The 23,827-nt window shown below is 42.2% G+C and overlaps 1 protein-coding gene across 6 annotated transcripts in view; it reads left to right on the top strand.

Annotated features, from left to right (window-relative positions):
* Nucleotides 1-23,827, top strand: part of LOC116035679 (receptor-type tyrosine-protein phosphatase U-like) — a 237,639-nt gene that overhangs the window by 21,859 nt on the left and 191,953 nt on the right. The gene's annotated exons all lie outside the window — the stretch shown is intronic.

Below are 23,827 nucleotides of genomic sequence, written 5' to 3'. Positions count from 1 at the left end.
GAAAATCAAATATCAGGATATTTTGGACCAAATATTTTAGGCTTGACAATTAGTGCTTTCACCAAATACATTCATGTTTATTATTGATTCTAGATTTTAGATAAATATTCATCAGTAATGTGGATATAATGACTAAGTGGGTAAAGGCAAATAATAGAACAACTAGAACAGTCTGGTAAGTTCAAGAAATTACATAATTTTACTGACAGCAGCCTATGAAACCAGGAAAAGACTAAACTTAAGCCATATTACAATATTACGATATCCAAAATCTAAGATGATATATATAGTCTCATATCACAGTATCGATATATTGCCCTGCCCTATTTTGATGAACTACTACACCTGTAAAATGGCCTGCTCAGTGTTTATGTTGGTCACAATACACAGAAAACAAATCCGTGGGGTCTGTATCAAGATTGTTGTGTTGTGTTATATTTGTTTTATCAGATTTTTTAAGCATCCACCTAAAACATCCAGTATTGGTCAGGCTGCACTCATAATAGCCTTACTGCTATATCAGATACCTTTTCATCCTGACAAGAATACAGTTAAGTAAAAGTTAAACTAAATTCTTCCACAAGAAAGTGGTTAAATCAATAGATACACAGTCTAATACCAGTATTAGATATCAGCAAGTGGCAGGTTATATTTAAATATGTTTTGAATGCACTTAAAAATCCATACCAGGCGAATCCTGTTTTTCATTGGTGTCGCTCGATGTGTCCATTGGGATCAATGTAAACTGTCATCACTGACAGACAAGCAGGACTGTCACATCTACAGTAATGGGAACAGGAGGCTATAAATATATCAGTCAGGTTTATGGTGCATTCATGTCAGATTGGATTTACCGTAAATACAGGACGAGCTGCCAAGTAGGATGCTGTCAGTTCGGTGGCAAGGTACAGGTTAGACGTGTGAGATCTCAATTTCCCACTTTTTATTATCACCTAAATTCAGCATAACATTTTCGTCCACTTCACACTTTTTAATGTACTTCTCTTAGCCAATGCACACTATGTTCTACTGAGACTGTCCTCCCCGAAAAACACTCCCAGACAATGTAATTAGACGTAAAAAAGAAGAATGCACATCACAAGTCAGTCAGTCTGACATTTATTTCATCTGTAAAGAAGTACATAACATGGATTTTCTGCATTTTCGGTCTGTTTTGCTGGAAAGGGATATGATGTAGTCACCGTCGGCAGTACCACATGAACACAAAATATTAGGTGAATATTAGTTAAAAAATAAATAAATCACATTACATACGATTTTCGATTTTCTTTTTTTTTCCCCCACCCTTATTGACAATCCTACAATATCGCCAAAATATCGATATCGAGCCCTATGTGATGATCCAAATAAAGCCATGTTGTATAATCTATGGTTGTGATGTTTCATAATATGTAGCACTGATTGCCAAGTTTCTCGAATTCTTGTTGAAAAGGACGATAATTGCAGCCCTGCTCTTATACATTCTTTGAGTGGCGAGTGGAAAATTAGAAAATTGGTATTTTGTCCCCAACAGCAGCTTCTCTACCTTCCAAAAAATACAAAAAAAGAAGGATCATTGATGCTTGATTAACAAACCGATTATCAGTGCTTCTATTAAAGGAGGACGGAGGAAAAAGAGCTGCCTGCCAATAGTTGGCACATCTCTCTTGCAAATGAATTACCCACTTTCTCAATGACTCGTATACAGTAGACTAATTATAATCATTCTCAAGGGTTCGGTGGAATGTGTTATATATCGCTAAGTAGGCTGCCCATGCTTAGAGAGATTCCAAGACCCTGCGACGCTGAGCGCTGCCTGTTGCTGTGTGGGTTTATTCTAGTCAATACTCTAAAGTAAAGACGGAAGGTTTATGAGGGTGGTTACTGCTCCCCATATTCCCCTTCTCTCTGATGTTCTAGTAAATTCGGCTGAATATCTTTAGAGAAGCGTCGTCTCTGAGGAATGTGCCCTTCCACAGGGGACCGGGTGTATTTGTAGAAGCGATCTGTCTACTTGAAGAATGTATCTCCCCAGTGTCTTAACTCTCATTTCTTCTCTTACTGGCAAAATGAAAGAAGACACACAGCGCTGTCTGCCCATTATCCTCAGGCCTTAGTCTCCCCTGTCTTCTTAGATGAGACTTAGGGTGTGTGTGTGTACATGTCTGTATGTGTTTGTCTGCATTTGGTGCATGTTTCTGCCACTGAGATGACATTAACACCTTGTGTAGCTCTCAAAGAAACCATATCCCTCCCCCAAGAAAGATTCAGAGATTTAGTGGAAATGGGATCCATAGGGTAACACCTAGAATTTAAGATGTACAAAAATCCCCATTTTATCAAGTGCTTTTTATCATTTTGAACCCGAGAAATCTCACTTTCTTAGAACAAGGCAAACAGTCTGTAATGTGTTAAATGCAAATTAACTTGTTTCAAGAATTTTGTTGATCCTACTCCAGCACTATTTCTTAAAATATCATTTGTAGAAAATTCTTGAAACATGTTAAAATAATCTTACCGCACTGGTACATTATTCCATTTCTTTTGAGAAAGTTTATAGTTGTTTAGTACACCATTTGTTTGTAGTGTAAGCGTAACATACTGTTAAAAAAACATTAGATTTATCTGCGCACAAGAAACACCAGGTGCACTTGTACAGTAAATGAAAACTTTTTTTGCCGTTTTGGTTGAAAACTTGACATACATTCATTACAAGTGGTGTAATACTGTTAAGGATCATTATAGGGAAGTGTGCATGCAATCATGTAACATGCTTAAACAGACTTCTAATTTTCTTTATGTTCAATTTGCTTACATTTGGAGAGAAGCAGGGTAAATCACCGGACTGACACACAAAGATGAGCGACCACAATTACATCCATGATCAGATGAGCGTCTCCAGTTCATCTTACATCACCTGACTGTGGACTATTTTTATTTTCACTGTAAATGCATATCGGTTCCAAATATCGGTTATCGCTTTCATTAACTACTAATAATCGCTATTGGTATCTGCCTTGAAAAACCAGTATCGGTCAATCCCTAATATTAACTTTTGAAAAATAAAATCAAGCCTCCTTCTACGTTAAAGAACTGTCTTGAACCACGTTTTCGTTACATTAGGTCGGCCTACACAACAGTTTTAAACAAGCTATTTAAAATAAATCTTTGTGCAGCAGAGCAAGAGGTAAACATTGTTTCAAGAAACTATTGGAAGTTGAATTGACACTCCTTTGTCCATGATTGCATCATTTCCATGAGCAGACCTTGCAATTACAAACATGGATTTAGCTTTAGTAGCAAAGCCACACTCAACAGCAGCACATGAAATCGTTAATCGTAATATTTGTATGACAATTAATCGTAAACTAAAATGTCCTAATGGTGACAGCCCTAATCATAACATAAAAAAATCACAACGTAAAACCTGTAATTGACTGAAAGCGTGTTAAATTAATACCAATGACTCAACAGTTACTCAGCCAGGTGCTAAGATTTCAAGTCTTTCAGGGATCTCTTTGAGTCCCCCCCCCTTCTATGTTGGAACAATCCCACCCCCGGTCCCCCCTCCACTCCCCCAGCTACTGGCATTTTCAGCTCACTGATGGATGGTGCAGGGAGTGAGTTTCAGCTACGAAAGCTAAAACGCCTGGTTCTCACGCCAGAAAACGACAGTGACAAAGCAGCATTTTATTACAGTGTTTGTCCCAGTATTTTGCATGGTGACATATTACCTTTTAACCTCACATTTTTATTTGATCTCAGCTACAGTTAGTCAATGGCGTTATTGTTTCTATACGAACTTTGCAGCATTGCCTCAAGTCTTCCTTTTTTGTGGATAGAGGTCGATAGAAGTAAGACTGCTTAATGCAGCTTCAAAGCCTAATGTATACAGTGAGCTTCATACGTTTTTGGAAGCACTACATATTCCTTTTCATGGACACAAAGTTGGCAACCCTGCGTTGCCAGTGCCCTGTCTGTATGAATAACACATGAAGCCAGAGTTGCCTGGATGCTGTGCTGTTACCCACGCAACGCTCTCGGCCGCCGGCTTTCCTCAAGGATCAGCTGCTTATTAGAAGTGTGTTGCTGCTAATTAATCGGCGGCGTTGGACCTGGACAACAACCCCCGACTCAAACCACGGCCATGTCGGAGAGGAGATCTCTTCTATTTTTATTATTTATGGAAAATCTGGCTCCAGCATGATCCAAGCAGCATGAAGCCTCAGAACTAAAAGCCATAGAAGCAGACAAACAGGAATAGCTGAAGGCACCTCTTTCTTCCTTTCCTTACATGCATGCACATTCACACTCACTCCACTCACATGCACGTTCACACTCTTATTTCTTCCTCCCTGTGCTTTCTAATGCACACAAAGATAAATGCACACAGGTTTTTTGGCTTTGCTGTTACCCACCCACCAGCCCACGCCTCTTACCTGTCCTGGCCATCAGTCAGCCTTCGCGCGTGCTGCTGATGTGACAGAGGAGCCGTCAGAGCATCTCAGTCAGCGGCTGTGATGCTGAGCCAGAGTGACAGAGCGACAGGGGGAAACGCGGCAAACAAACAGCCAGTAATATTGCCCTGTCCTTTCACTTCTAGCTCTCTGTCAAAGCAGAGTGCTGACAGAGTGGGAAAAAGTACAGACACCCTTAAACATGTACACACCCAAGCATGTACTTGCACACATAAATACAGTATACACACAGCTGTTTGCATTATAATTGGATAATTTCAGAGAAGCTTTCATGCTGATGCACGGTGAGTGATTTCCTGCAGCGCTTTGCTGCAAAGCTCCGAACGCCGACGCAAAGATTCATGAATTCCCAAACTGTATCTATCCCCCGCATTCGGTATGTGACTTTGCTGCGTAACCCCCCTCTGAGCCATGATCGGTTATTTACACAGCTTTCGGTAAGGATTATGTCCTTGGGCGCTGATTGTTTCCAATGCATGACTGGCATTAATGTGTCTGGCTAGCTAAACAGGATGGGTGATGCACAGAGACACGGCTGGCTCTTACCTCAATCAGGGCCTGGATGATCCGGGATTACTGGAGATCGCATCCATTCATTCCCTATGGGCTGCAGCTTGGTCTATCTCCAAGACACCGACATGGTACTACATGCTAATCACTGCTGAGATGGAGCATCGGCAAAAGACTGTACTGGGAGATTGTTGGTATGCTTCTGTATGTAGCATATTTGCATGAAGTTGTCATGTGGGGTAGTAACAGTTAGAAAAGGTATGCATGTTCAGATCCGGGGCAGGGACCTGCTGTTCTTGCTGCAGGAAGAATCCTCAAGCATTGGCTATATTTTTATAAATGCTAGATTAAAACATCAATGACAGATATTCCTACTTACATTCAAATTGACACTTTTACAAGCATACCCGGCAGGAAATGTGCTTCTGCTGCTCCCTGAGACTTTGCCAGCTTTGGCAGTGGCTCATTATTTAGAATGCAAAAATAATTAAGCAGTGGAGTGCCATTATTGAATTTAATGTGGAAAATCAGTCCCTTTTCTGTCTGAAATAGTCATTGTCTCCTGGCTGAGTTCTGCGGAATAGTGACAAAACAGATTAAGAGGCCCTAATTCTCCTCAGAAATCCACTTCAGCCCTACTAGAGAATCTACCCTGAGGGTTGGAGAAAGCTTTATATCTCTATCGCCAGACTGAGCTCCTCTTAGCTTTATGTGTCCCTAGTCTCCGTCCCATTCAGCAATGACAGGTGCATCTGATAGTGTTCACCTGGGGCAAATGACTGGGATTACTTCCTAGATTCCTACTTGAAAGACCTTGTGACCTCCAGACGGACTCAACGGGTTCTCACACGTCTGGCTGCCTATTAAACATACCATCTCCATAATAATGTGGGATGGAACTGCATAATTCAAAAGACTACACTCCTCTTAGTCCACTGTTAGGTGAACTTTTGACCTGGGCACCCAGGCCGATCTAACCACACTGCGGCAACATATTCAGGCACTAAGCACTGAATAAGCACTCTTCATCTACCAACTCATCTTTTAAGGCATGTGTTTCTCTAAGTGCAAGTATTGCCAGCCTTTATTACACTCGAGCACAAACAAAGATGTGTCCGGCAGCATGGCTGCAGGCTACAACAAATCCGCTGGCTGCCGAACGCTAAGATGTGGTTGCTCTCAAAGGTGACGCACATGTTTGTTGAGTCGGCGATGAAGAATTTTCTCCTTAATCGGGACAGAAAAGATCCTGTCCTTCTTCAAATGGGCTGCCTGGGCGGTGTCACCGGCATCAGGGAGTGTCATAAATCACCTCTCAAACTTATAAATCATGTGTGGGACAACTCCATGGATCTCCTTACTCTTTGGGGCTTCTGGCCAGATGGAGCAGTCAACAGGTAGTTCATTTACCCTTCGGCTATGACGGACCCCTACTAGAGATGAACTACTGGGTAGGCTGCAGCTAAATTCATTGTCCTTCATTCCTCCGTTATCCCAGAACCTATGGATTCCAAGATTGGGATCAAAGAAAGTAATCCCATTTTGAGCAGCCCATTTGGTCCAGATGTATTTATATGTTTCATCCGTCAGAGAGCGAGTGATTCATTTTGTTGTGTCGGGGCTCTCTGCCTGAATAAAGCATTAGCTGGCAGGTTAGCCTAATGCAATGCTCCCTTCTGGAACTTCACTATGTGATAGCCTTAGGGTGCAAACATAAGTGGATTAGAAAACACACATGCACACACACACACTGAGAATCCACTGTCTGTTTTATAAAACCTGCACATCCTGGCATCTCTAGCTCGCTCTCTTCTCCTTCTCTTTTCCTTAGTACTCACCATAGCACTTGGAAACAAACACGCGCATGAGCATGAAAAGACCCACATGCAGGAACATTGTTCCCGGGCGATGCGTCGGCGGTGGCCTTGCGCTGAGCATCTCAACCTCTCCCTCAAATCTAGCTCTAGAACTGTTATCCGGCACGGCCTGGTCTTCAGGCGTGCCGTCCGCGGGGTGGCGCAGCACCAACTGTGCAACGGCAGACATTTGGTACAACCTCGAGCAAGGCAGCAGGCGAGAGCGAGACCCAGAGATAATTATGCAGTGCATGTTGCTTCCATTTTTTTTCAGTCGTTATGCTGCCTGCCTGCCTTTTCCACAGGCAGGCCATTAGTGGCATGTAATGGTGTCCAAAGCTTTCTTCAAGTGACAAACATAATTTGTGTGTTGTATCTCCACTTTGAAAAAAAGGACATGGTCTTGTGCCCAGCACCGGGATACGTCATTACAGAGCGAAATGTCTTGTTTCTCCTTCACAGAGTTTCCAACTAGTTCCCAGGGGTCCTGCATTAAATAACAGATACAGTATGCCTCCAATACACACAGTGAAAAATGACTTGACTATCGACAGTGTGGCCCATGTGTGTATTAATATGTGAGGGGGTGGCTTGTTTTTGTTCCGGCATAGCCTGAGCAGAATGTCTTCAGACAGCATTAGACAATGCAAGCATTACAGGGGCTTCACTTAATTCATTGACCCCATTCCAGTATCTTGTTTATTTGTGTTCTTCTGGCTGCTTAGCGGGCCGCTCTAATGACGGCAGGCAGCTAGTGCTGCACAGCGGCTCAAGCTAATGCTGCTCACAGGGTGTGCGTGTCTGCTTTGAGACGCGGAGTGATGAAAAGAAGGAGACATACAATTTGCAACATGAACATATCCCCCCTTCGTCATCAAAACCCACCCAGACCAAAATCAAGAACAGATGACACAGTAACTACATTATTCAAGACCATACAGCAAACTATTAACAAAATAGACAATAAACCATAAACCATAAACCAAACATATGTATAAATGACAGCACCATAAGCCCATCATACACATCTCTCCCCAGCACAAAGTTTCTTAGGAGCTCTCCAGAAAGCTCAAGTACCTTCCCCATTTCCTAGTGTAGACATCCAATCTGGAAAACCGTTTGTATGAAACCGTTTGTATGGCATTTTTTTTCAATCACCGCCACCGTAGCCATCTCACAAGCCCACTCTTGAATTGACAGCACCCCTTCATTCTTTCATCCTCTTAAAAGAATCCGCCTGGCTATCATCAAACTATTTTAGACCGGAGACGCCGGGTTATTAAATAATTTCAAACATTATTTCAGCTCCGCTTCTCATCTTTGGCGGAGACTACACACACAAAAGCAGGGGAGTAATAGACTTTTAAACTAACTCTGTGAATGGCTGATTTAATACCTGTATGTCAGAACACTAACTCAATACTTTGCCCCACCTCCAGTCTCAGCACAGCAGCTCCTATAGGATATCCATAAATTGAGTGGATGATGGCGGCCAAGTCAAAGCCACCTACTCCCATTAAACCCCATCATGAGGAGGGACAGGTATAGGTCACATTGTCCAAGGGGCTGACAGAGATTAATTGAGGCCGTGTGACTTTGCACACCAGCGGGGCCTCAGGGGGCATCTCTGCCCATGCCCTTAAATAACCTGGCGGTGCCCAGCCACCTTGCCGACAGTAACAGGTGAATATTTTATGAACCGCAGGGATTTGAGAGAAACCGCTAACGATTTTTTAGGTGGCAGCTAATGGCCTCAGATGTGAGATAGGAGAAGGTTTGGAGTTCACTTTGGCTCGGCTCGATGTGAGGATTTGACGATCTATTCCACAGACAGAGACTGTCTGCATTGCTTGGGCAGGGAGTAAGTGTCATGGTAGTCTGCCCAGGCACTTTATTTTTATTTTTTAAAAGGGAAGGTTGAACTTACGATCGAGCAACTGCTACAGTAAACTCTTTGGGGAAGTGTGGAATTAAACAAAGGCACAGATGGCTATGCTGGAAGGAAATGCAATGACAAACTGCAATGGAGACTCTAGCTGTCATTTGTTTTTCAAATCTTAGCTGCCTGGGACTCAGTCTCCGTCTGCTAATGTCAACCTGTCTGGCTGCGACACACGCTTGAGTCGCTTCTTATGCCTGATGCTCTTTTATTGTTTGTGGGTACAAAGCATGCAGAGCTTTCATAATTGGACCGGTGGTTTTTAGTCAACAGCTCATTTCTGAAACGTTTCCATCCCCCCTACATACACATGCACACTTTTGAAGATGTAGGCCTAGTGTAAACATTTTAGTTTTTGACTGCATTTCTTAGACATCTCCTGTCAAACAAATAAAGAAAACGAATAAAGATTTCTTAGATAAGTGTGTATCATTACAACGTAGTTTAGGCTGAGGTCTTGGAACGCTGCTTACAATTTGGAAGAAACACGAGCAGTCAGCAGATCGGAGTTTTGAGCAAACCTGTAGGTTAGCCAAACTTATTTGAAAGAGAAAACGAAGGCAAACTGTAAAACTATTACCCAAACTAATGTACTTCTGCTCTCGCCTAGTTTTCACGTGCAAGGAGACCAACATTTCTAATGAGCCGGGTTTGGAAAGTGGTTTAGATCATGAATTTGATGACTTGACAAATTCAAAAGAAGTGTAATACACCAAATGTATCCTTTTGATCTTTTAATCTTCATCACTGCCCAGGACAAATGCACCGTTCTACTTATTTCAAACAAATCCTAACACTAAAATGCATCACTTCCTTTGCAACAGGAGATTTTTCCCATGAAAAACGGTACCCGACGGGCCGGGTTCGGACAGATATTTAGAAATGATGTTCGGGTTTCGGGACGGGCTCGGTCACATCAGCGCGATAAGGCATTGACATTTTAAATTTCAAACAGCTTATACGATTGGGGCTCTTGTGCACGCCTGTGTTAACGTGCGCTTGTTGCCCCGTTTGCACTGATGCGCTCGTCTGTTGACATTTCTGAATGCCTTCCTACAGTTGCTTAATAAAAGCGGGCTTTCCACACAAACAAACGTACATGTGTCATTAGTATGAGAAAAAAAAAATCGATTTTTACTGTGTCGGGCTCAGACATAAATATCTTAATGCCCGTCGGGCTCGGGTCGGGTTCGGTTACTGCTCTGTCGGACGCGGGCCGGGCTCGGACAGAAAAATGCGGCCCGATCCGCACTCTAATGAAAAAGCCACCAGACAGCGAGTGTTAAGAGAGCAACATTGGTACCTTAATGAACCCGCCGTGAGCAATCCAAGCCCACCTTGATTTGGCTCGCACAAGTTTTATTGAGCTTCATAAATGTTTGGACAGAGGCTGCTCTTTTACCTTTTCGCCTCTGTGCTGTTATTTGTCTGGTAATGAAATGACACGATAACTAGAGCCATGGGTTGTTCGCCTTTCATCATCCGATCAATCGATGCACATCCTGCCATTCCAGGCTGCCAGACACCGTTATATCATCGTGCAAAGAGAGACATTTGTGCATAAGGAAATTACTGTGGATATCACTTCTTTTTGTGTCAGTGTGTGTGACTTCACAGCTCTTTGATTAAGGTTTAAGAATTTGCACACTCTCGTCTAGGTGAGGATGTGCGCATATGTGCCACCAAACGGTGTGTTCTCACATTCTTTGCATGCGTTTCCACACTGTGGTTGTGTGATTCCATCTGTCTCTGTGTTTGAATAAATGCATGTGTTTTGTTTTTTTTCTTCAAATGGCTCGCCATAAACGTCAGAGCAGAGTACATCAAAAGGCCTATTGCCTCCCCCCTAAGCCATTACACATACCTGGTGAAATTGCGTAGCCCCTAAATCTCCACGCCCGCTGCTCCATTCAGAGTAAATTACCTTTTGTACACAAAGATGTGACACGTCGTTGCATGGAAAACATCTCGGGTTTCATCACTCTTTCCGACATCTCAGACGCTCATCCTCGCTCCTCTCTCATCCTGTTTTCTTCAAACTCTCATTTCCGTTCTGATGAGCCGCCGGGTGATGAAAACCCGTGAGAGGAGGAGGGGGGGTGGGGGGTCGTCGTCTTGACACGGTGGTTTACAGCTAAGATGGGAGAGGGTGGGGTTGGGATCAATCTAGCACCGTGGGGGGTACGATGAGAGGAAGGCTCTGCTAGGTTTGCAGAGGTTTGTGGGGGGGGTAAATGGAAATAATTAGAGACACTTTGAGGTGGTGGTGGGTGGGGGGGCTGAATCATCGGAGGCCTTTCCTTCTCTCCTCCATCGTTCCATCTGTTCACAAATATGATGAGAAGGGCTGTTTGCTGCAAAGAATTGCAGTTTAAATGACAGCAATGCAAATAACCCCATGAAGCAAACACCTGCATCCTTGTGTGGCTGCTGTTGTTCGCCCCCCCCCCCCCCCCCTCCACTTCACGTGTGACTAATTACCATTTGTGACTGAGAAGAATGCGGCAGCGCTGATAAGGAGTTGGCCAGCACACCTCTCCACCACTAGGGGCAGTGTGCACTCCTGGGAAAACACGGAGCGAGATTGCTTTTTGACAAATGAACCGAGAAAGACACCGATGCTGCATTTAGAGGACACTGTAAACAACAGCTTCCTGCTTGTAAACGCCACTACTGCAGTATGTCAGCGTTCAGGTGAGGCAAATTACTTTTAAATAACTTTCTAGGTGGTGTCACCGACAAAACTAGTCGAGTGCCGGGTGAGATATACTTCAAATTAATTTCTAATGAAACCCAACAGCCAGCTCCACGCAGGGATTTGGAGTGTTTTTCCTGACTCATGCACACTTCCTCCTCACTCTCAAGCCCATGTGTGAATCTCACAAACCCCCAAAATGTGACTGTGAACCCGAGAGCGAGCACAGCTTCACATTTAATTTTTTTTTAACCCTTGTGTTTTCCTCGGGTCAAACTATTATTTTTTTTATTTTTTGGGCATTTTTAGGCCTTTATTCGACAGGACAGCTGAAGACATGAAAGGGGAGAGAGAGGGGGAATGACATGTAGCAAAGGGCCGCAGGGCGGAATCGTCCGGGCCTGCTTGAGGAGTAAACCTCTATATATGGGTGCCCGCTCTACCAACTGAGCTATCCGGGCGCCCTCCTTGGGTCAAATTTGACCCGTTTTCAAAGTTTTTAATATCAGCAACTTGGGTTTCTTTCAACCAAATTGCCTAAAAATAACATGGATACCATACCATGTTTTTCAGGTAAAATGAATGATTACTTTCATAGAATTTTGGTTGTTTTATTAAATTTTATGGCATTTAAACATTTTTTTAAAATGGTTTCAAGACAGTATCCTGACTAAACTTTGACATGTCTGTAATTATCCATCCACATCCTCCGATCTTAACTATTAGTCAGAATAATTCATAATTCGGAAAAAGCGACAAAACACACGTGAAAAATGTCGGAAAAAAGCCGTTGAAAAAAGTGACAAAAACTCCGGAAGAAACGACAAAAAAAACGTCAAAAAGTGAGAAATAATTTTTTTTTTTCGTATAATGTCATAAAAATTAGGTTTATTGGCCATTCATTAAAAAAAAGAAGGTTGATGGGAAGACAACACTAGGGTTAAAGATTATTTTTTGGGAGCATTTTAGGCCTTTATTTATATAGGACAGCTGAAGACATGAAAGGGGAGAGAGAGGGGGAATGACATGCAGCAAAGGGCCGCAGGTCGGAGTCGAATCTGCGGCTGCTGCGTCGAGGAGTAAACCTCTACATATGGGCGCCTGCTCTACCAGGTGAGCTACCCAGGCGCCCTACAGCTTCACATTTGACTGATTACTATCATCTGTCTTTGCTCATTGAGCTTCCCTGGCAACAAACACGTAGTCGTGCTGTCTGAATGCCACCTGAGTACTGACTGCTGTGCTCGCGTTAAAGCACGGTGGTCATTGCCCCCACGTGGAACAGATCTATCCAACTTTAGTTCTGCTTAGCAACTGACCATTTTTTTCATTTTGATCAATCTTTGGATTATTTTCATCATTAATCGATTGTTTTCTCTCAGTAAAATGTCAGAGAAATAGTGACAAATGCCTTTCACAATTTTGCCAAGCCGAAGGTGATTTTATTCTTCTTTTTTTTTTGTCAAGCCAGTTGAAAACACAAAGCTTTTAGGCCTGCACGATGTGAGGAAAATATCGAATTATTATTATTATTTTGACTGATACTGATATTACTAATATGATTGCGATATGATCCACGATATTGGAGGGAATTTTATTTTTGTATCATTATTTTCCTAGAAAAATATAAAAATTGAAAAAAAAATTTAAATGATTAGAATGTGTTTTTTTTTTTTTTTTTTTTTCAAAGATCTGTTCAAAACAAAGATTTTTTTCTTTAGTCTGTAGGATACAATTTGTAGGCTGGAGCAGAACAATACTTAATTCAGAAGTGTTTGACACATGTTATGCCTTTAACAAACATTTTTGGATACCCGATTTGGATATTGCAATAGTCCATATTGCGATTTCAATAAAATTGCGATTAATTGTGCAGCCCTAAAAGCTATCCAGTTTATTTTCATACAGGAGCAAGAGAAGCAGAACATCTTGATGGAACCAGAGAATTCTTTGCATTTTTGTTTGAAAAATGACTCAAAACGATTAAATGATTATCGAAACACTCTGACATTCATCCGTTTGATTGATTTACTTGGTGTGCATTTTTTAACCCTTGTTGATTATTTTCTGTTGCCCAACTAAGCAATTAATCGTCTAACCATTCCAGCAGCACCTAAAACTATGCTAACATTTTCACTTTCACGTGAAAAAAAAAAAAGCCACAAATCTGCTTTTTCAATCCTTTGGAATCTCTGTGCAGCCTAAAACTCACTGGGCCGCCCCGGTGTTTTCACTTTCCTGCTGAAAGAGGCATTTACAGTCGCATCAGCAACACGGCGCACTATGCAGCCACCCTTTCTGCTGGATGTGACAGAGCTGCTTGAAAAGCTAAACTCATACTCAGACACAACACTTCAAAAAGTTCACGGAGAGTAAATGTTAAAACCGGAGTAACCAGACTCTACAGAACACTTCACTTGCAGAGGCTACAGGGCACAACAAACACACTTAATGTGGTGTTGATTTGAACAATCTTTCCGGCAGATATTCCCACACGACTTTGAACGCAGCTTTACTCTGTTTCTGTCTTTCTTCTCCACTTCCCGTTGTCTGCTGCTGTTATCGTTTCTCTCTTTCGACTTTCTCACCTTTTAAGCTTACTGGAGTTTAGTAAGCTTACTGTCGCAGCGCGCTTAAACACATACCGTGTGTGTGTGTGTGTTCTTGTTTTACTATATTCGTGGGGTCCAAAAACCGGGGAATACAGTATACTTGTGGGGTCTGCACAGCCTTGTGGGGCCCAAAATGCTGAACCCCACAAGGTTAAAGGGCTGAGGGTTAAGACTTGGTTTTAGGATTAGAATTAGGTTATGGTTAGGGTGAGGGAAAGGGTTAAGGTTAGGCATTTAGTTGTGATGGTTAGGGTAAGGGGCTAGGGAATGCATTATGTCGATGGGTCCTCACAAAGATAGTGAAACAAATGTGTGTGTGTGTGTGTGTGAGGTAGTGTTCATCATTGGTGCAGATGATAAATCCTGTCACCTGTTTGTCTTCTTGTCCCTCTAGGTGTTTTGCATCACATATTGTCATATATTGATATAATTGCCATATTGTCAATTTCCTGTGCATGAGCGTCGTCCATCTGGAGTTTGTTTGTGATTATTATCAAGCTACTAAAACCTCGTGCAAACCAGCATTTCATTTACATTAAACCAACACGGTCTCAAGTGAATTTCTGTGAAAGTGCCTCTGTTTGATAGAACCAATAGTGTTCTTTTGATAGTGAATGGCACATTAGCGTATTAGCTTCAGCCTGGGTAAAGCCTTTGTCTCGTGTTCTATTTCATTTGCTGTCTGTGCACTACATTGCCACCAACCTTTATCCCTATAAATGTTTTATTTTATGGGTCCCTAGTTTCCTACAAAGTGACCGACATCTGATTCTAATTTCTTTAGACGGTTCCTACAAAAGAATATATCATTTGTTAATAATTGTAGGGAAAATAGACACTGTTCAGTTGGGACAAAATCCAATAAATTTGCAGCATAACCTTCTTTCACCAAAGTACTGAACTTAAGTCAGTGCACAGGAGGTCAGATAGACATGCACATACAAATAGGTATATTTATCTAAATATATATATTAATTAATTCATTAATATATATCAATCGCAAATTAATCGCACATTTTTATCTGTACTAAATGTACTTTAAAAAGTATATTTTTTCAAATTTTTAATGCTATTAACAACATGGCAGCAGTCAAATATGCTTGCTTTATGCAAATGTTTATTACTACAACAATCCAAAACAATGACAAATACTGTCTAGAATATTCTCCAGTATGACCACAAAGGTTAAAGAGAAAACGCCGAAGACATAATATGACAAACTCAAGCCCATCAGGCAACAACAGATGGGCACATTGACCTGAATGGAACATTACTTGGTAATACTAACACAATGTAGTGTCCCACTTTACACTTGTACAGGTTAATTAAACATCCAATCTTATTTTTAAGCAGCTCAACACAAAACAATGGAGCTTGTGCCTCACTGCAACAGACCCTTTGTACAAGTACATGCATAAATCCAGGCCTCTCCGTAGCGAACTATCCAGCGTGGCCTGCCTTTTGGGGGGGGGGCGGGGGGTTCTCTGCATCAGCCGTATGCTTGGCCAGCAAGTGGTATTTGAGACTCGACATACTGCGGAGGTAACTCAGTTCAGATCGGCAGTACATGGAAATAACTTTAGTCTTGTGGAGAGAACCATCTGGAAGGGCTTTGAAAGTGAACTTGCCATTCAAAAGACCCTTTTCTTATCCATTTCTGCTCAAGGAGCTTTGTTTCTGCACTCTAAAAAAGTATCAGTGTATTAACAGTTGTATGTCTGTATATTTTAACAGAAATTGTATTGTACATATATGTATATGTATGTGTTTTTCTCCTATGTTTTGGCCATACATTTCAACCTAACTCATCACACGTTGATTGTGGCTGCAATATGATATCTTCCCTATTATCCCCATTCTTACTGCATATCTCTTCTATTGTATTCTTTGTTTTTCCTTTGGTATTTAGTCGCTGCAACAGTTGAATTTCCTCAGGGCAATCATGGATGTTTCGTTTTATCTCGTTACATCCTCCTCCTCCTCCTTTTTTCCTCAAAGTATCTGCTGCATTCTCTCACGCTCGGAAGACGGAGCTGCAGTACGGCGCTGCTGCTTCAGTGCCGTCACCCGCTGTTCTCTCAGATCACCGTGATGCTGGGTTTCTGCCTGACAAAGCAAAAGGGTTTGGTCTGGGAGACTCATTGATCCTCAAGGGGAAAGAGTTTCAGCATGACTGCAGCACAAGAACAGGCTCAAACAACAATTACAAAAAGCTTTTCTGTCCGTTCAAGATGTTCAAATAGCATCAGAAATATCAGTAGCTGCACATTAGGACTATGTGTATGTCATGAAAATAGGGGCTCTCCACTGATTTTGCACATTCACACAATCTTTGAAAACAGTTGTGTAATGTCATTTGTGGCTCTGGTGGAGCTTTGTCAAGTCTGATAAAATAACACTGATGATGTCGTAGTGATGTCATCATGGTGATCTTAACTTGGGCTTGAGACTTTTAATTCATTACAACAAGCCTGCATTATAAACAGGGAGTTTGAGAGACATGGGCCTTTACCAGGAATAGAGGGTCTAATGCACATGTGTCAAACTCAAGGCTCGCGGGCCAAATCTGGCCCCTGGCAGATTTTAATCCGGCCCACATATCAATTTAGGTTCACAATAAATTTTGGGCCCACCTAGTTTTTGTAGCTTCTTCAGTGTTTTGTAGCTTTTTCTGAAGTTTTTGTCACTTTTGTCGACGCTTTTTTTTTAGCGTTTTTTGGCGCATTTTCTGACGTTCTTTTGGCACCTTTTTTCTTTGATGGCTTTTTTGGGGCAGCTTTTTGTCAACCACTGTAACTGTAAGTGAGAAGGCTATATGAGATACATCTATATAATACAGTAAAAGATGCTTGACTTTTTCGATGAAACAAAAGCATTTGAATAAACTTAATAGGTTTTACCCTTGATGTGAATTTATTTTCCAGTGTGGCCCTTAGTGAAATTGAGTTTGACACCCCTGGCTCTAATGAAACTATTAAGTTGCATTGTAGGAATTGTAGTATATGTAGTAGTAGGTGTTTGTGGAGCTTGACATGTACTAGGGACTCAGTGGAGTACCCCTATGAAATACACAAAGGCAGTTAATTGTAACAAAGCGCAGTAAACAATGTGAGAAAAGGACAAAGTCTTAAAAAATTGCAATTGATGTGCAAAAAAAAGCTGTTATACACTTCCTGTGTCCCATAATTGAGACTACAAGTGCAGTGCCTGTTCAAAACATGCTTGTTCGGAACGGGCCGATTGCTTGGCCTCCGGTAGTGCTGCTTGCAGTTTTTTTGAGGGCCGCGCATACACACAACTTCACACTAGACACTTTGCTTCCTTGGGTCCTGAGAAAAACACCTGCCGTGACATATTTGCGTCCCCAAGTAAAGCTAGAGTAAACACATCATTTGCTAACAGCTAGCTATTTTGGGACCAGGCTATTTCCGGGAACAAAAGCGCTCATTCCGAAAGATTCTGATGCATGAGATGTTTGAGTTTGCTACAATGTAACATCTCTGGTCTCTCTTACCTCATCTGTTCTTGAATGTACTATAGTGAGTAGTCTTGCATTGCCAGACCTTCCTCCACAGCGCTGTGCAGGAGGGTCTGGCTAGTCCACACTGCATTCCAGGATGGGAGAAAAACGTGGTCTGGTTTATTGCCATTTCTTTAAACCAATCACAATCGCCGGATGGAGCCACTGCAAAATAGTCTCAGGAAGGAACTTATTTTGGTGGAAAATGTGTACGTTCAAAGGTTGTTTTAGTCGTGCAACAGAAAACTCAGATTGGACAGATAGTCTAGCTAGCTGTCTGGATTTACCCTGCAGAGATCTGAGGAGCAGTTAACCATAGTCCTCAGAAATCCACCTGAGGTTAGAACGGCAACACAAAGAAAGAGGAAGGTAACAGACATCCGGCTAAAAAGAGCCGGAATTCCCAGCAGCACCGGAGCAATCTCGGAAGTGGAACGTCGTGGATATAGACTAGTAGCGAGTGATGGCGAGCGAGCTGTACCCAGCACGCCGTTAATAGGGGTCCCCTCTCAATACACTACGCAGTGTGTACATTACGCACCACTACAATGCATTCATCCCGTTGTTCTTAAGAGCTCACACCTGACACTGCACTTCCTTGGGTCCTCAGCTATACACCCGCATAGTGTAAAGATGATCGGATGAACGGTTGTCAAGAAAATAGAAAGACAGAGAGAGACTCCTTCTCTTTGAGTTAGATTTATTGGCTGACATACACACTGATAAACTAATATCAGCTGATATATAGGCCCGACCAAATTAAAGGTCTAGCTCTAGTCCACAGGGGATGATGGGCTCTATATCAATTACATGACTTGTAGAAAAGTAAATAGCAACCCCCCCCAACACACACACACACACACACACACACACACACACACACACACACACACACACACACACACACACACACACACACACACACACACACACACACACACTTCCCAGTCAAAACAAGCCCTTAATTTTGTCATTGAGGAGCAGAGAGCTGCAGTCTCTGCAGATCTCATCATATGACATTTCATGCTGAAATGCAATTTGCAACCTCTGAAAAATGGGATTCCTGCCCTTACAAAACGACTGCTGGGATGAATAATAAAAAAAGATTGGGTTATCATTGAAATCCGAACGAAGTTTGGCTTTAATGGGACCAGATATTGAAGTGAACAGATAAATATATTGGAATGATGTGATGAAGGAAAACCAAGTTAACTTAATGATTCCCAAGTAATGCTCCCTCTTTTGTTCTCTGGACCCCACTGGCTAATACTCAACAATGGCTGGAATAACCTTGGGATTGTTGCAGGCCCACAAGCATTTCTGTGTATTTCTATTTCTATTTGTGGCAGGTGATACTTAATTCTTTCTCTCTGTTGTACTCATTAAATTTGCCATTTAGTGTCATTTAGCCCAGGGAAAGGAACACCTAATGGTTGTTTCTGAAAACAATTTACAAAAGACAGATTGTCCTGATGGGAGAAGGACTATTTATCTCCAATATGTAAAGAACAGCCCCGAGGCTCATGTTTATCTCGCACGTGCATTATGCTATACTGCTTCTTTTTCCAGCAAGAGGAAAGTGGTTGTGAGAGGTGTGAAGAAAGCCTGATAAAGTAAACATTTCCTTTTATTCTTCTTTCCGTGCTTATTTGTATAGACTCCATACAAACTCGCTTTTTTGCTCCAATCCATTTCCCTTTGAATTAGGCCAACAAAGTGGTCAGTGGCTTCAGTAGAAGCAGTGCTAAGGGAGGTGGGGGTGGCTCATTAGCCTCTGGGAGACTTTGTGCTAATGCTGTTTTTCATTATTCTCCAAGATTACCGAAAGCTACTCTCCTCCAAGCACGCTTGTTTCATCTCTGCTGTGTCTCGTGTTCACTTACAAACACCTCTCTTCATAGGGTGGACACACACACACACACACACACACACACACACAGGCTTGACTTTGCTTTTTCAGTTAGCAGTTGCTCATAGATGAGAGAGAGCTTGGCTTGACAGATGAAAGCTTTGGAAGAAAAGAGGGAAACGAAGGCCTTAACTGCTCTCGAAGTAAACTGTTAAGATTAGTAATGTGCCTCCATGTGGTGATTAAGAGGACCCGGGGGTGGTGAGAGTGCTGGGAGGCCCAGGGGTTAGTTTTGTAGGAGCCAGAATCAAGGTCAGATTGACAGCTCCCCCAATTCCCTGTCCCCCCTAACTCATTTCCTCAATGGTTCAGCACTCCTGGGTCCCCGCTCTCCTCCCAACGATACACACTTCTACACAGAAAGCCGATGGTCATTATCAACCATGATTGCTCTGCAGGGCTTCGAGGGTCCTTTCTACTTGGCTCCGTGCACCAGAGCCTGAGCGAAGCCATCTGCTCGTGGCTCCCTCTGACTCCTGTAGTTTCCTTGGGCTTCTCGGAAGCTGTTCAGCTCTTTCTGGTGGAAAGGTAGAAATGGAACGGCATCCTGTCGCTGCAACTCATGTGTTTAGGTAGGCAGGAGTGTAACTGAACATTTACGCAAGTACTGTATTTAAAGGTGCAGTAGGTAAGACTTATAAAACTAACTTTCTGTCATATTTGCTGAAACTGACCCTATGTTCCAGTAGAACTACATGAAGCAGGTTGTTTAAGAAAAAATCTGGCTCCTCTGGCACCACCTACAGCCTGTAGTGTGATTTGCAAAAATCCACAGCTCCCTGTTCAGATGCACCAATCAGGGCCAGGGGGGGTGTCTAACTGCGTGTCAATCACTGCTCATGTTCACACATTCATTCTCACTTGTGGGGGGAGGGGTTTGGAGACCGTTTTGGGCTTTAGCAGAAAGGGGGGAGGGACTGAGAAGTTGTTGATGTTCAAATTTTTTGGCTAAGTCCTGGATCTTCACAATCCTACCTACGGCTACACCTTTAAGTACAAATGTCAGATACTTGTACTTGAAATTTAGTTTCTTTTATTGCCACGTTTGCTCCATGAAACATTGAACTCTTTTTACTCCACTGCAATTATCTGACCGCTTTAGTCACTCGTTACTTTAGAAATGACGGTTATTGGTTATATTTTAGAGCTAGATAAGTAGCTTCAGGTGAGAAAGAGATCAAATTAAGAATCATCAATGGATCAATAATCATTCAGTCGCTCAATGGTCACCCATAATACAAAACATATTTTGTCAAGCACCCTTAGTAGTATTTGATAATTTCTTTTGTTGTTGCTTTTTTGGTAGACATTTTGAGATAATATATTTCTGCCTTTGCCACGATACAATATAGGCAAATGGAATTGCTAAAATTATTGAAAAGCTATATTAAAAAAAATTCAAAAGCAACATCTACAGTATTTCTCAGAAACAATGTCCCTATTACTCAAGATAATCCACCGACCTCATTGTTTGCAGTTTTTATTCAGACAATTTCTTTGGTAGTAATTAATTTAAAAAAGTCCAAATCTAATATCTGTCCCCTGGACAGTTAATCCGACCCTGGCATTAGCAACACTACACAAGGCTTTTTCACTCTGCACTTGTAATTACCTCCATAAGGCTAATGTGTTTCTCCCAGTCGGCAGCTTGATATAATGTTAACACTGCATGAGGCTTGAGAGCCAATCTGATCCCTGGTTAAGGGGTTGGATGTTTAATGGGAGGCCACTCGCTGCATTCTGCCCACTGACACAGAACACCTGAGCAATGGCCGATCTTTTCTTATGCTCCCTGCAAAAGTGTTGGCAATTTTCCCAGTGCCTCACCTTGAAAGGACACAGTGTCTTCAAATACACACAAACACACATCAGAGTTGGCTCTGTGTAGATAGAACGGTGTGGTACCAGTGTTAAAACAGTTTCCTTTCCTTTCCTTCCCTTCCACTTTCCACAACTATACTATATATAGGTAGAAAGTGAAGCTGCAGTGCTGTTACAGTCATTCCCCGGCTGCAGTGATGGTGCAGAAACGCTGAGAGCGCAGATAAGATGAGATTGACTTTATTGATCCCACAATGGGGAAATTCACTCGTCACAGCAGCTCAATGCATCACAACAAATAAGAAAAATACACATAAAATATAACTAGATGAGGAAGACCTGGAAACGCTGACCAATCAGAGCAGACTCGGCTTTTTCAGGAGACGGAGGCTTAAAGAGACGGGCGCTAAAACAGAGTGTTTCAGACAGAGGCTGAATACAGGTGTATTTAGACAGACAGTATGATAAAATAATGTTTTTTTGAACATTAAAGCATGCTAACATGTTCTAGTAGAAACCCAAAACACAAGTATGAACCTAAATATGAGCATAATATGGGTCCTTTTAAAAAGCTGCTATCTGCCCCATGATGGCCCAAATATTTGTATCCACAACCATAAAAATCAAATTAGAATGTTGGGCATACAGTTGTTAAAAGTTAAAGATATTAAATGGCTATTGGCTTATTTTTGGTGCCAAAAATAACATATGTTTTGTCCTTTGGAAACATGAACTATACAGTATAGCACAGTGGTTCTCAAATTGGAATCCAGGGCCCCTCAGGGGTCCTTGAGGGAGTGACAGGGGGTCGCCAGCAAAATTAATTTACTTTCAATATAATACCATCCATAAGTAACGATGACAGAATGTATGACTATTTTGGTTATTGGTGATTCATACACTTTCTGTAATAATACATCCAAAAGCAAAAATCCTGAGATGAAAATATTATCAAATGGGTGGCCGTGGTCTATTTGGTGTCAGTTTAGGGGTCCTTGACGTGAAAAAGTTTAGGAACCACTGATATAGCACACTCACTTACAGACACGTAATTGCTCACACTTGACACTGCAACCAAAGGTTATGTGAGTCAGTGAACATGTCCTGATTGCAGATCAGTTAAGGTTACACTTTATTTCCTTCTGTTTAGAGCTGTTGGCCCACCTTGTTATACGGCCGTGTGTCCTGTCTTAAAAAGGCCAGATGCCAAGTGGTGCTAAATGAAGAACAAACTGATGTGTTTGCTCTGCGGCCCAGCCTGGATGCTGCTCCTTGTAAAATATTGGCAGCTGTTTTAGAGTGTGAATATTAAATAAGGATGGGATCTGCTGTCAGCAGGGGCCTCAGTGGTCCGGTCCGAGTGATGGATTGAGAGCTTTAAAATATTATCTGAACAGCGCCTTAAGTATCATAATGGATATTACCATGTCATAAACTTTCATTCTGTGCTTAATGCTCCGAAGACAGACATAAGCTTGTGTGCATGCCCGCACGTATGCCCATGTGAATGGGCGCTGCATGTCCACACACACACACACTGTTATAAACGTACACACACACTAACACAGGCTCTAGTTAACCTCTACAGACTCCCAGTTGGTCACTATCTCCGCCCAGATGGCCATGCGGGCTGTGGGCTCTGGCCTCTATATTGGCTACCATTAATATGCAACACAAATACCCAGCCCTTGTAATTCTTTAACCTTGCTCTGCAGTCTTTTACCTCCTCCCCTGTGACTCGACAGGCCTGCATATCAGATCTGTACTTCTGTATGACCACGGCTAAGCACCTAATTATCAGCTTATACTGCCCCGTGAAGGAGGTTATCATTCGTCGGCGCAGTGTGTCGGGGGGGGGGGGGGGTGGGGGACAGAGCTGACATCATCGTTAGCGTTATAGTTTCTGAGGGCCCTTGTGAAGGTGTCAAGGCCGGCCCACTGAACACAAGAGTGCGAGTTGAGCAGGCCCCCTGCTGTGGTAATTACAGGACTTGCCGCGGAGCCTATATCTCAGACATATCCGTCTCGCCTCCTCGCTCCCAGTTGTTTTTGACACAATATCTCATGAGCGGCTGTCCATGCCAGGCTCAGTTGTTACATATTTGTTTGTTGCTTAGCGAAGGGCAGTAATCTGTGAAGCGACAAAAAGTGTTTAGAATGCTGTCTGGAAGGGCACAAGAGAGTGGAAAAGACTGTCGTTTATCTTCAATGAGTGTCATTTTGTAAGATTCAGATAAATCTGCCTTTAATTAGCATGTCAGTTAATTAGAAACTTTTACACATAGCAACACTTGGATATGTTGAGGCAGTGAATTCCCAGAGATAATGCATCATGAGGTCATTAAACGACAGCAGCGCTGTCATAATGAGGTGGTTTTGTTTTTATGAAAAGATACCACAGGGATCAGAAAGCCTTGTTTTTTCATTTTTCTTCCAAACGTGAAACAAATGATAATTTTTAAATTTTACTTTCTTTGCACTGTGAAG

Source organism: Sander lucioperca, chromosome 16 (genome assembly GCF_008315115.2).
Source record: "Sander lucioperca isolate FBNREF2018 chromosome 16, SLUC_FBN_1.2, whole genome shotgun sequence".
Taxonomy (NCBI): domain Eukaryota; kingdom Metazoa; phylum Chordata; class Actinopteri; order Perciformes; family Percidae; genus Sander; species Sander lucioperca.
The sequence above is the reverse complement of the archived record's forward strand: the minus strand, read 5'-3'. Positions and strand labels throughout refer to the sequence as shown.